At 56.6% G+C, this 13,113-nt stretch overlaps 1 protein-coding gene across 1 annotated transcript in view; it reads left to right on the forward strand.

Annotated features, from left to right (window-relative positions):
- The window catches only part of LOC138355742 (rab9 effector protein with kelch motifs-like), a 127,706-nt gene that overhangs the window by 102,342 nt on the left and 12,251 nt on the right, over positions 1 to 13,113 (forward strand). The window lies entirely within an intron of this gene.

Genomic DNA, 13,113 nt, shown 5'->3' on the forward strand with positions numbered 1-13,113 from the left:
ACCGTCAACCAGACGACAGCCCCGTCAACCAGACGACAGCACCGTCAACCAGACGACAGCACCGTCAACCAGACGACAGCACCGTCAACCAGACGACAGCACCGTCAACCAGACGACAGCACCGTCAACCAGACGACAGCCCCGTCAACCAGACGACAGCCCCGTCAACCAGACGACAGCCCCGTCAACCAGACGACAGCCCCGTCAACCAGACGACAGCCCCGTCAACCAGACGACAGCCCCGTCAACCAGACGACAGCCCCGTCAACCAGACGACAGCCCCGTCAACCAGACGACAGCCCCGTCAACCAGACGACAGCCCCGTCAACCAGACGACAGCCCCGTCAACCAGACGACAGCCCCGTCAACCAGACGACAGCCCCGTCAACCAGACGACAGCCCCGTCAACCAGACGACAGCCCCGTCAACCAGACGACAGCCCCGTCAACCAGACGACAGCCCCGTCAACCAGACGACAGCCCCGTCAACCAGACGACAGCCCCGTCAACCAGACGACAGCCCCGTCAACCAGACGACAGCCCCGTCAACCAGACGACAGCCCCGTCAACCAGACGACAGCCCCGTCAACCAGACGACAGCCCCGTCAACCAGACGACAGCCCCGTCAACCAGACGACAGCCCCGTCAACCAGACGACAGCCCCGTCAACCAGACGACAGCACCGTCAACCAGACGACAGCACCGTCAACCAGACGACAGCACCGTCAACCAGACGACAGCACCGTCAACCAGACGACAGCACCGTCAACCAGACGACAGCACCGTCAACCAGACGACAGCACCGTCAACCAGACGACAGCCCCGTCAACCAGACGACAGCCCCGTCAACCAGACGACAGCACCGTCAACCAGACGACAGCACCGTCAACCAGACGACAGCACCGTCAACCAGCAGACGTACCGTCAACCAGCAGACAGCACCGTCAACCAGCAGACAGCACCGTCAACCAGACGACAGCACCGTCAACCAGACGACAGCACCGTCAACCAGACGACAGCACCGTCAACCAGACGACAGCACCGTCAACCAGACGACAGCACCGTCAACCAGACGACAGCACCGTCAACCAGAAAGCAACCTCAAGACGGATGGTGTTTCCTTCAAGACGAAGCTGTTTTGAACACCAGTACAGGTAAACAAGAGGGGGGGGGGGGAGTTGTTTACATTTCATGAAACATTGAGAAGGTAATTATGTTCAGTCAACGTAATCAAGGTTGGTCATGCATCTTTTATCATGCGCCCCAAACTTGCAACTTTCAATGAATATCATATGAAGGGTTGCACTGAAGCCTTTGTATACATGGATGATAAGGATTTCAATTCATTTATATACATATATATATATATATATATATATATATATATATATATATATATATATATATATATATATATATATATATATATATATATATATAATATGACAATGTCAGACCACGGAGGAAAAATGAAACAGGAAATTTCCTTAAGTACTTTCGTATATTAAATACATCTTCAGAAGGTGATGTATTTTAGATGAAGATGTAAATACATCTTCAGAAGGTTGACCTTCTGAAGATGTATTTAATATACGAAAGTACTTAAGGAAATTTCATGTTTCATTTTTCCTCCGTGGTCTGACATTGTCACATTCTTAATCACGTGTTTATTTTCGTGATATACACACACACACACACATTATATATATATATATATATATATATATATATATATATATATATATATATATATATATATATATATATAATATAATATATATATATATGTCGTACCTAGTAGCCAGAACGCACTTTTCAGCCTACTATGCAAGGCCCGATTTGCCTAATAAGCCAAGTTTTCATGAATTAATTGTTTTTCGACTACCTAACCTACCTAACCTAACCTAACCTAACTTTTTCGGCTACCTAACCTAACCTAACCTATAAAGATAGGTTAGGTTAGGTTAGGTAGGGTTGGTTAGGTTCGGTCATATATCTACGTTAATTTTAACTCCAATAAAAAAAAATTAACCTCATACATAATGAAATGGGTAGCTTTATCATTTCATAAGAAAAAAATTAGAGAAAATATATTAAATCAGGAAAACTTGGCTTATTAGGCAAATCGGGCCTTGCATAGTAGGCTGAGAAGTGCGTTCTGGCTACTAGGTACGACATATATATATATATATATATATATATATATATATATATATATATATATATATATATATATATATATATATATATAATGTCGTACCTAGTAGCCAGAACGCACTTCTCAGCCTACTATGCAAGGCCCAATTTGCCTAATAAGCCAAGTTTTCAAGAATTAATTGTTTTTCGACTACCTAACCTAACCTTACTTTTTCGGCTACCTTACCTAACCTAACCTATAAAGATAGGTTAGGTTAGGTTAGGGAGGCCTCCCAGGAGGGAGGCCTCGTAGCCTGGTGGATAGCGCGCAGGATTCGTAATTATGTGGCGCGGGTTCGATTCCCGCACGAGGCAGAAACAAATGGGCAAAGTTTCTTTCACCTTGAATGCCCCTGTTACCTAGCAGTAAATAGGTACCTGGGAGTTAGTCAGCTGTCACGGGCTGCTTCCTGGGGGTGGAGGCCTGGTCGAGGACCGGGCCGCGGGGACACTAAAGCCCCGAAATCATCTCAAGATAACCTCTCAAGATAGGGAGGGTTGGTTAGGTTCGGTCATATATCTACGTTAATTTTAACTCCAATAAAAAAAATTGACCCCATACATAATGAAATGGGTAGCTTTATCATTTCCTAAGAAAAAAATTAGAGAAAATATATTAATTCATGAAAACTTGGCTCAAGTGGCAGACTGTGGTGACTGTGAGACTGTGTCAGGTGGTGACTGTGAGACTGTGTCAGGCGGCAGACTGTGGTGACTGTGAGACTGTGTCAGGCGGCAGACTGTGGTGACTGTGAGACTGTGTCAGGTGGTGACTGTGAGACTGTCAGGTGGCAGACTGTGGTAACTGTGAGACTGTCAGGTGGCAGACTGTGGTGACTGTGAGACTGTGACAGACGGCAGCATACGGTGACTACGTTACGAAACTCGTCCGCGCTTCTCAGATCATTGGAGACACGTTTTGACGTGACGTCAACTAGCTGAATTAGTTATGAACCTGAGGACACCGCGCAGCCGCGCCCACACCCTCAGGGTCCCACATTAGCTGAGTAGGGTTCAAAAAGTGACCCCACATATCGAGTCGTGTTACGTCATCAGAACTCTGTAAACATTGGCTGAGTAGGGTTCAAAAAGTGACCCTCATATCGATGCACGTTACGTCACCGGTAAACACCTTCCATTCTGTCTTAACCCTAAACCAACTTTGCCTAATCTTCCCCCTGCCCCCTTAATCTTCAGGGTCTTTTTTGTACAGTTGGCTTCGTTCTCGAGACACAATCGGGAATCCGAGTTCGATTTCCAGCTGGAAGACGAGTGAACCTAATGCATCTATTCACTTTGATGTGAATATAGGTACCCGCGGGTTCTTCGACTGTCCTAGATCCTGGGGAGGCCTCTCATTGTGTGGTGAGGTGGGCCCCTCACTGTGTGGTGAGGTGGGGCCCCTCACTGAGTGGTGAGGTGGGGCCCCTCACTGTGTGGTGAGGTGGGGCCCCTTACTATGTGGTGAGGTGGGGCCCCTTACTGTGTGGTGAGGTGGGGCCCCTCACTGTGTGGTGAGGTGGGGCCCCTTACTATGTGGTGAGGTGGGGCCCCTCACTGTGTGGTGAGGTGGGGCCCCTCACTGTGTGGTGAGGTGGGGCCCCTCACTATGTGGTGAGGTGGGGCCCCTTACTATGTGGTGAGGTGGGGCCCCTCACTGTGTGGTGAGGTGGGGCCCCTCACTGTGTGGTGAGGTGGGGCCCCTCACTGTGTGGTGAGGTGGGGCCCCTCACTGTGTGGTGAGGTGGGGCCCCTCACTGTGTGGTGAGGTGGGGCCCCTCACTGTGTGGTGAGGTGGGGCCCCTCACTGTGTGGTGAGGTGGGGCCCCTCACTGTGTGGTGAGGTGGGGCCCCTCACTGTGTGGTGAGGTGGGGCCCCTCACTGTGTGGTGAGGTGGGGCCCCTCACTGTGTGGTGAGGTGGGGCCCCTCACTGTGTGGTGAGGTGGGGCCCATCACTGTGTGGTGATGTGGGGCCCCTCACTGTGTGGTGAGGTGGGGCCCCCTCACTGTGTGGTGAGGTGGGGCCCCCTCACTGTGTGGTGAGGTGGGGCCCCCTCACTGTGTGGTGAGGTGGGCCCCTCACTGTGTAGTGAGGAATAACCATAGACGGGTAAGTTGAGCACAGCTCCACACAATGCTGGGTGAAGGCTCACGACTCAGGCTCACGACGGTAGCACCACCAGGCTGGAAACTAGTACAGGGCGTCACCCGTCACAAACAATAACTATAATGTTCAACCACCCTTCAGCCGTCTGTGAGACGCAGACGAGAGGAATGCTCTCAAGAACGAGGTCAATTGATTACACACAGTGGCGGGTTTGTGCTGTCGTCTTGCGAAGACCAGGGAGAGGGAGGGAGGGAGAGAGAGGGAGGGAGGAAGAGAGAGGAAGGGAGAGAGGGAGGGAGGAAGAGAGAGGAAGGGAGAGAGGGAGGGAGAGAGAGAGAGGAAGGGAGAGAAAGGGGTGGGGAAGAGGTAGATATATTGAATGTTTATCTCCCTTTTTGTTTACCTGGAGAGTGGGGGGTGTGGTGGTTGGGGGGTTAAAGCCGAGGGCAGGCGTCAGGTGGGGGGGAGCCTCACCTGATTGTTGTGGGGAGGAGAGACGTGTAGGGGAGGCTGGTGGTGGTGGGGAGGAGAGACGTGTAGGGGAGGCTGGTGGTGGTGGGGAGGAGAGACGTGTAGGGGAGGCTGGTGGAGGTGGGGAGGGGAGACGTGTAGGGGAGGCTGGTGGTGGTGGTGGTGGTGGGGAGGAGAGACGTGTAGGGGAGGCTGGTGGTGGTGGGGAGGAGGGACGTGTAGGGGAGGCTGGTGGTGGTGGTGGGGAGGAGAGACGTGTAGGGGAGGCTGGTGGTGGTGGTGGTGGTGGGGAGGAGGGACGTGTAGGGGAGGCTGGTGGTGGTGGGGAGAGACGTGTAGGGGAGGCTGGTGGTGGGGAGGAGAGACGTGTAGGGGAGGCTGGTGGTGGTGGGGAGAGACGTATAGGGGAGGCTGGTGGTGGTGGTGGTGGTGGGGAGGAGAGACGTGTAGGGGAGGCTGGTGGTGGTGGGGAGAGACGTGCAGGGGAGGCTGGTGGTGGTGGGGAGAGACGTGTAGGGGAGGCTGGTGGTGGTGGTGGTGGTGGTGGTGGGGAGGGGAGACGTGTGGGGGAGGCTGGTGGTGGTGGGGAGAGACGTGTAGGGGAGGCTGGTGGTGGTGGTGGTGGTGGGGAGGGGAGACGTGTGGGGGAGGCTGGTGGTGGTGGGGAGGAGAGACGTGTAGGGGAGGCTGGTGGTGGTGGGGAGGGACGTGTAGGGGATGGTGGTGGTGGTGGGGAGGAGGGACGTGTAGGGGAGGCTGGTGGTGGTGGTGGGGAGGAGGGACGTGTAGGGGAGGCTGGTGGTGGTGGCGGGGAGGAGGGACGTGTAGGGGAGGCTGGTGGTGGGGAGGAGGGACGTGTAGGGGAGGCTGGTGGTGGTGGTGGGGAGGAGAGACGTGTGGGGGAGGCTGGTGGTGGTGGGGAGGACAGACGTGTGGGGGAGGCTGGTAGTGGTGGGGAGGGACGTGTAGGGGAAGCTGGTGGTGGTGGTGGGGAGAGACGTGTAGGGGAGGCTGGTGGTGGTGGTGGGGAGGAGAGACGTGTAGGGGAGGCTGGTGGTGGTGGTGGGGAGGAGGGACGTGTAGGGGAGGCTGGTGGTGGTGGGGAGGAGAGACGTGTATGGGAGGCTGGTGGTGGTGGGGAGGAGGGACGTGTAGAAGAGGCTGGTGGTGGTGGGGAGGAGAGACGTGTAGGGGAGACTGGTGGTGGTGGGGAGAGACGTGTAGGGGAGGGTGGTGGTGGGGAGAGACGTGTAGTGGAGGCTGGTGGTGGTGGTGGGGAGGAGAGACGTGTAGGGGAGGCTGGTGGTGGTGGGGAGAGACGTGTAGTGGAGGCTGGTGGTGGTGGTGGGGTGATGAGACGTGTAGGGGAGGCTGGTGGTGGGGGTGGTGGTGGTGGGGAGGAGAGACGTGTAGGGGAGACTGGTGGTGTTGGGGAGAGACGTGTAGGGGAGGCTGGTGGTCGTGGTGGTGGTGGGGAGGAGGGACGTGTAGGGGAGGCTGGTGGTCGTGGTGGTGGTGGGGAGGAGGAACGTGTAGGGGAGGCTGGTGGTGGTGGTGGTGGGGAGGAGAGACGTGTGGGGGAGGCTGGTGGTGGTGGGGAGGAGAGACGCGTAGGGGAGGCTGGTGGTGGTGGGGAGGAAAGACGTGTAGAGGAGGCTGGTGGTGGTGGGGAGGGACGTGTAGGGGAGGCTGGTGGTGGTGGGGAGGAAGGACGTGTAGGGGAGGCTGGTGGTGGTGGTGGGGAGGAGGGACATGTAGGGGAGGCTGGTGGTGGTGGTGGTGGGGAGGAGAGACGTGTAGGGGAGGCTGGTGGTGGTGGTGGTGGCGAGGGACGTGTAGGGGAGGCTGGTGGTGGTGGGGAGGAGGGACGTGTAGGGGAGGCTGGTGGTGGTGGGGAGGAAAGACCTGTATGGGAGGCTGGTGGTGGTGGTGGTGGGGGGGAGGAGTGACGTGAAGGGGAGGCTGGTGGTGGTGGTGGGGAGGAGGGACGTGTAGGGGAGGCTGGTGGTGGTGGTGGGGAGGAGAGACGTGTAGAGGAGGCTGGTGGCTGTGGTGGGGAGGAGCGACGTGTAGGGGAGGCTGGTGGTGGTGGTTGGGAGGAGGGACGTGTAGGGGAGGCTGGTGGTGGTGGTGGGAAGGAGAGACGTGTAGGGGAGGCTGGTGGTGGTGGTGGGGAGGAGGGACGTGTAGGGGAGGCTGGTGGTGGTGGTGGGGAGGAGGGACGTGTAGGGGAGGCTGGTGGTGGTGGTGGGGAGGAGCGACGTGTAGGGGAGGCTGGTGGTGGTGGTGGTGGGGAGAAGAGACGTGTAGGGGAGGCTGGTGGTGGTGGGGAGGAGCGACGTGTAGGGGAGGCTGGTGGTGGTGGTAGGGAGGGACGTGTAGGGGAGGCTGGTGGTGGTAGTGGGGAGGCTGGTGGTGGGGAGGAGGGGCGTGTAGGGGAGGCTGGTGGTGGTGGTGGGGAGGAGGGACGTGTAGGGGAGGCTGGTGGTGGTGGTGGGGAGGGACGTGTAGGGGAGGCTGGTGGTGGGGAGGAGGGGCGTGTAGGGGAGGCTGGTGGTGGTGGTGGTGGTGGGGAGGAGGGACGTGTAGGGGAGGCTGGTGGTGGGGAGGAGGGACGTGTAGGGGAGGCTGGTGGTGGGGAGGAGGGACGTGTAGGGGAGGCTGTTGGTGGGGGTGGTGGGGAGGAGGGACGTGTAGGGGAGGCTGGTGGTGGTGGTGGGGAGGAGGGACGTGTAGGGGAGGCTGGTGGCGGTGGTGGGGAGGAGGGACGTGGAGGGGAGGCTGGTGGCGGTGGTGGGGAGGAGGGACGTGGAGGGGAGGCTGGTGGTGGTGGGGAGGAGGGACGTGTAGGGGAGGCTGGTGGTGGTGGTGGGGAGGAGGGACGTGTAGGGGAGGCTGGTGGTGGTGGGGAGGAGGGACGTGTAGGGAAGGCTGGTGGTGGTGGTGGGGAGGAGGGACGTGTAGGGGAGGCTGGTGGTGGTGGGGAGGAGGGACGTGTAGGGGAGGCTGGTGGTGGTGGTGGGGAGGAGGGACGTGTGGGGGAGGCTGGTGGTGGTGGGGAGGAGAGACGCGTAGGGGAGGCTGGTGGTGGTGGGGAGGAGGGACGTGTAGAGGAGGCTGGTGGTGGTGGGGAGGGACGTGTAGGGGAGGCTGGTGGTGGTGGGGAGGAGGGACGTGTAGGGGAGGCTGGTGGTGATGGTGGTGGGGAGGAGAGACGTGTGGGGGAGGCTGGTGGTGGTGGTGGTGGTGGGGAGGAGAGACGTGTAGGGGAGGCTGGTGGTGGTGGGGAGAGACGTGTAGGGGAGGCTGGTGGTCGTGGTGGTGGTGGGGAGGAGGGACGTGTAGGGGAGGCTGGTGGTGGTGGGGAGGAGAGACGTGTGGGGGAGGCTGGTGGTGGTGGGGAGGAGAGACGCGTAGGGGAGGCTGGTGGTGGTGGGGAGGGACGTGTAGGGGAGGCTGGTGGTGGTGGTGGGGAGGGACGTGTAGGGGAGGCTGGTGGTGGTGGTGGGGAGGGACGTGTAGGGGAGGCTGGTGGTGGTGGTGGGGAGGAGGGACGTGTAGGGGAGGCTGGTGGTGGTGGTGGGGAGGGACGTGTAGGGGAGGCTGGTGGTGGTGGTGGGGAGGGACGTGTAGGGGAGGCTGGTGGTGGTGGTGATGGTGGGGAGGGACGTGTAGGGGAGGCTGGTGGTGGTGGTGGGGAGGGACGTGTAGGGGAGGCTGGTGGTGGGGGTAATCAGCTTACCTGACCGCTGAGGGCGAGGGTCTTCAATATACCGCCGCTGTGGCCTGGATTATGGAGAGTCAACACCTGTGCTGTGTCCTCACCTGTTTGTGCCTGCACGAGCTGTAGCTCTTGGACCCCGCTTTTCTCGCCGCTGGTTGTCTAATGCAATGACTCCTGGCCTGTGTCCCTATCATACCTGTTTCTATAGTTCTGAGTCTAATACACACACACACACACACACACACACACACACACACACACACACACACACACACACACACACACACACACACACACACACACACACACACACACACACAAATGTGTATGTGTGAGGCCTAGAGGCCAGTACACAATGAAGGGAAACTACCTCCCTATAACGTCTAGAGCAAAAAGGCCTGTGAATGGACCAAACCTAACTCCAGAGGCTCATATCAATAGGATAACGTCAGCCGCATACTCTACTCTGGCAAAAGTCAGAACATTCTTCAGGAACTTGAATAAGGAGACATTTAGATAACTGTATACCGCCTGTGTGAGGCCAGTCTTACAGTATGGCGCCCCATCGTGGCGCCCGCCCAACTTAAAAAACACATAAGGACCTCAAAAAAGTGCAGAAGTTTGCAATGAAAATCTCTCAGAGCTACTAGGGATGAGGTACGCAGACAGACTGAAGGAACTAAACCTGACGACGTTTGAAAGGAAGAGGGGAAAGCGGGGACATGATACAGACTTATAAAATACTTAGATTGACACGGTGGAAAGAGAGAAAATGTTTGAGACTCAGATATGTCATAGGGATATTAGAAAGTTTTCTTGTAGCGTAAGGGTTGTGAGTAAATAGAATGACCTAAAGGAGCAGGTTGTGGAGGCTGACTCCATGCATAACTATAAAAGCAGGTATGATAGGGAAATAGGTCAGGAGTCATTGCATTAGATAACCAACGGCTAGACAAGCGGGGTCCAAGAACTAGAGTTCGATCCTGCAGGCAAAAATGCGTACACACACACACACATACACACAGGGTAATTGACAGGGTAGATAAAGATAAACTGTTTAACACTGGTGGGACGCGAACAAGGGGACACAGGTGGAAACTGAGTACTGACATGAGCCACAGGGACGTTAGAAAGAACTTTTTCAGTGTCAGAGTAGTTAACGGATGGAATGTATTAGGCAGTGATGTGGTGGAGGCTGACTCCATACACAGTTTCAAGTGTAGATATGATAGAGCCCAGTAGACTCAGGAACCTGTACACCAGTTGATTGACAGTTGAGAGGCGGGAACAGAGAGCCTGAACTCAACCCCCGCAAGCACAATTAGGTGAGTACAAATAGGTGAGTTCACATTCAAACTGCTGTTCATACTAACCACACTCTTACCCCCCCCCCCCCTCTCACCCCACACACTTTTCCCCCTGTCACCCCAGACACACACACCCCCCCCCACCCCACACACTTTTCCCCCTGTCACCCCAGACACACACTCCCCCCCCCCACCCCACACACTCCTCCCCCCCTCCCCCACACACCCCACCCCACACACTCCCCCCCACCCCACACACTCCTCCCCCCCTCCCCCACACGCCCCACCCCACACACTCCCCACCCACCCCACACACTCCCCCCCCCCCCCCCACCCCACACACTCCTCCCCCCTCCCCCACACACCCCACCCCACACACTCCCCCACACACCCCACCCCACACACTCCCCCCCCACCCCACACACTCCCCCCCCCACCCCACACTCCCCCCCCCCCCCCCCGCCACACACACCACCACCATCTCCTTTCCAGTAAAAACTTCCAGAATGATGAAAAAACTAACAGGAACTTCCAAAATATTTGGACAAATCAGGTGATTCAACAGTGTTGAGGAGTCGACCGCTCGACCTGATTATGAATGTTGTCATGAACGGGAATGTATACAAGAGAGGGAAGGAGCTGGCCGCCGGGGTGCCCATCATGCCTCGCTCTTCTCTAGTGAAGGAGACATTAACCTGCATTACACACAGAAATCACAATAGCGTGATGCATCAAATGAACAAATCCACAAGGGCCGTGATGAGGGGTTCGAACCTACGTCCGAGAGGATCCCAGACGCTGCCTTAATCGACTGAGGTACAACATGGTAAAAAGAATTGCAACCAGAAGTTCTACTGAACTTGGATCTTGCAGCCTCTCCGAGACACAAACCATGATTTTGGCCATGTCGAAGCTTAGTCGATTAAGGCAGCGTCTGGGATGCTCTCGGATGTAGGTTCGAACCCTCGTCACGGCCCTGGTGGATTTGTTCATTCATCTGCATCTTGGAACCTATTTTTATGTGGAGGAAAAGGAGAAGAAATGAGAAAGCCCGTGAGGTGTCAGATCTTGACAAATCTTTCTCTCCTCTTTCATCTCCCTCCTTCCTTCATCTCCCTCCTCCTTCCTTCACACCGCTGTCCCATTGTGAGAAAAAAGGCCTCATCCTTCCTTCTATCATCTCAAGTTCTCTACCCTCACTAATCTCCCTCCCAGCTTCCAAGCTTCTCAGGTCCACCTTCCAAGCTTCTCAGGTCCAGCTTCCAAGCTCCTCAGGTCCAGCTTCCAAGCTCCTCAGGTCCAGCTTCCAAGCTCCTCAGGTCCAGCTTCCAAGCTGCTCAGGTCCAGCTTCCAAGCTCCTCAGGTCCAGCTTCCAAGCTTCTCAGGTCCAGCTTCCAAGCTCCTCAGGTCCAGCTTCCAAGCTTCTCAGGTCCAGCTTCCAAGCTTCTCAGGTCGAGCTTCCAAGCTTCTCGGGTCCAGCTTCCAAGCTCCTCAGGTCCAGCTTCCAAGCTCCTCAGGTCCAGCTTCCAAGCTTCTCGGGTCCAGCTTCCAAGCTCCTCAGGTCCAGCTTCCAAGCTTCTCAGGTCCAGATTCCAAGCTTCTCAGGTCCAGCTTCCAAGCTCCTCAGGTCCAGCTTCCAAGCTTCTCAGGTCCAGCTTCCAAGCTCCTCAGGTCCAGCTTCCAAGCTTCTCAGGTCCAGCTTCCAAGCTTCTCAGGTCCAGCTTCCAAGCTTCTCGGGTCCAGCTTCCAAGCTTCTCGGGTCCAGCTTCCAAGCTCCTCAGGTCCAGCTTCCAAGCTTCTCAGGTCCAGCTTCCAAGCTCCTCAGGTCCAGCTTCCAAGCTTCTCAGGTCCAGCTTCCAAGCTTCTCAGGTCCAGCTTCCAAGCTTCTCAGGTCCAGCTTCCAAGCTTCTCAGGTCCAGCTTCCAAGCTTCTCAGGTCCAGCTTCCAAGCTTCTCGGGTCCAGCTTCCAAGCTTCTCGGGTCCAGCTTCCAAGCTTCTCAGGTCCAGCTTCCAAGCTTCTCAGGTCCAGCTTCCAAGCTTCTCAGGTCCAGCTTCCAAGCTTCTCAGGTCCAGCTTCCAAGCTTCTCAGGTCCAGCTTCCAAGCTTCTCAGGTCCAGCTTCCAAGCTTCTCAGGTCCAGCTTCCAAGCTCCTCAGGTCCAGCTTCCAAGCTCCTCAGGTCCAGCTTCCAAGCTTCTCAGGTCCAGCTTCCAAGCTTCTCAGGTCCAGCTTCTATTTCAGCTTCTTTGTCATGCTAAACTCTTACCCTAAGCGTCAAGCTTCCTTCCCCCAACTAGCATGGAATACCTGTTCCTTACGATGCTGTCTTCTGAGAGAGGCACGAAGCTGTCTTCTGAGAGAGGCACGAAGCTGTCTTCTGAGAGAGGCACGAAGCTGTCTTCTGAGAGAGGCACGAAGCTGTCTTCTGAGAGAGGCACGAAGCTGTCTTCTGAGAGAGGCACGAAGCTGTCTTCTGAGAGAGGCACGAAGCTGTCTTCGGAGAGAGGCACGAAGCTGTCTTCGGAGAGAGGCACGAAGCTGTCTTCGGAGAGAGGCACGAAGCTGTCTTCGGAGAGAGGCACGAAGCTGTCTTCGGAGAGAGGCACGAAGCTGTCTTCGGAGAGAGGCACGAAGCTGTCTTCGGAGAGAGGCACGAAGCTGTCTTCGGAGAGAGGCACGAAGCTGTCTCCGGAGAGAGGCACGAAGCTGTCTCCGGAGAGAGGCACGAAGCTGTCTCCGGAGAGAGGCACGAAGCTGTCTCCGGAGAGAGGCACGAAGCTGTCTCCGGAGAGAGGCACGAAGCTGTCTCCGGAGAGAGGCACGAAGCTGTCTCCGGAGAGAGGCACGAAGCTGTCTCCGGAGAGAGGCACGAAGCTGTCTCCGGAGAGAGGCACGAAGCTGTCTCCGGAGAGAGGCACGAAGCTGTCTCCGGAGAGAGGCACGAAGCTGTCTCCGGAGAGAGGCACGAAGCTGTCTCCGGAGAGAGGCACGAAGCTGTCTCCGGAGAGAGGCACGAAGCTGTCTCCGGAGAGAGGCACGAAGCTGTCTCCGGAGAGAGGCACGAAGCTGTCTCCGGAGAGAGGCACGAAGCTGTCTCCGGAGAGAGGCACGAAGCTGTCTCCGGAGAGAGGCACGAAGCTGTCTCCGGAGAGAGGCACGAAGCTGTCTCCGGAGAGAGGCACGAAGCTGTCTCCGGAGAGAGGCACGAAGCTGTCTCCGGAGAGAGGCACGAAGCTGTCTCCGGAGAGAGGCACGAAGCTGTCTCCGGAGAGAGGCACGAAGCTGTCTCCGGAGAGAGGCACGAAGCTG

Source organism: Procambarus clarkii, chromosome 1 (assembly GCF_040958095.1).
Source record: "Procambarus clarkii isolate CNS0578487 chromosome 1, FALCON_Pclarkii_2.0, whole genome shotgun sequence".
Classification (NCBI taxonomy): Eukaryota; Metazoa; Arthropoda; class Malacostraca; order Decapoda; family Cambaridae; genus Procambarus; species Procambarus clarkii.